Genomic DNA, 934 nt, shown 5'->3' with positions numbered 1-934 from the left:
TGAATGGTGGAAAGGGGCTTGTGAGTTTGGTGGTCCAAAGTTATGTTGAGGATATGGTTCATAAGCATATGGCGGGACTTGTTGGTAACTACAAGGGGGTCCGCCATAGTCATCATTTTGGTATGCATCACAGAATGGTTGTTGGTTGTAGTGCTTTGGAGGGGGTTGTTGCCAAGAGGGTTGATCAAATCCTTGTGGCTCCTCCCATCTTTGATTCTTCCAACCTTGATGCCTATTATCATTATAATCTCCTCTTCCTGCAACATAATTATAACCAAACTCATATCCAAAGGGGTGAGAGTTCATAGTAGTAAGAGAAAATAAAAACAAAAATTAATAAAAAGAAAATATTTTGAAAAGGATATGATTTTTGAAAAAGATAAGATAAGATAAAAAAAAATTTAAAATAAAAATCTGAAAAAATTTTTTTTTTGAAAAATATTTACAATAACCAATAATAAGGCACACGTTTGCAATTCCCCGACAACGGCGCCATTTTGACGTTAGAATTTTTGCCAGTAAAAAATATCATAAAAACAGTCGCGTTGTAGATATAGTCTCTAAACCGACAAAAATCCCTTCGTACAAACGTTTTGGTTGTCACAAGTAACAAACCCCTTTGAAATTGATAACCGAGTATTCAAACCTCGGGTCGTCTTCTCAAGGAATTGCAGGGAGGTATGTTCTTATTATTGGTTATGGAGATTTTAAATTTGGGGTTTTGAGAAATTTGGAGTTTGGGCAATGTGCACAGGTATATTTTCAAGCAATAAAAATTAATAAATAACTGTAAAATAAACTCTTGGCAAGGTATGAAGACTGGAAGTCCTATCCCAGTTATCCTTATCAATTATAATGAGAATTGAATTTTTCTCCCACTTTATTAACCTCTAACTATGAAGGTAAGTTAAGTGGATGAATTAATTCTTGAAGA

Source organism: Arachis duranensis, chromosome 9 (assembly GCF_000817695.3).
Source record: "Arachis duranensis cultivar V14167 chromosome 9, aradu.V14167.gnm2.J7QH, whole genome shotgun sequence".
In the NCBI taxonomy this organism is placed as follows: domain Eukaryota; kingdom Viridiplantae; phylum Streptophyta; class Magnoliopsida; order Fabales; family Fabaceae; genus Arachis; species Arachis duranensis.
Note: the sequence above shows the minus strand (reverse complement) of the source record.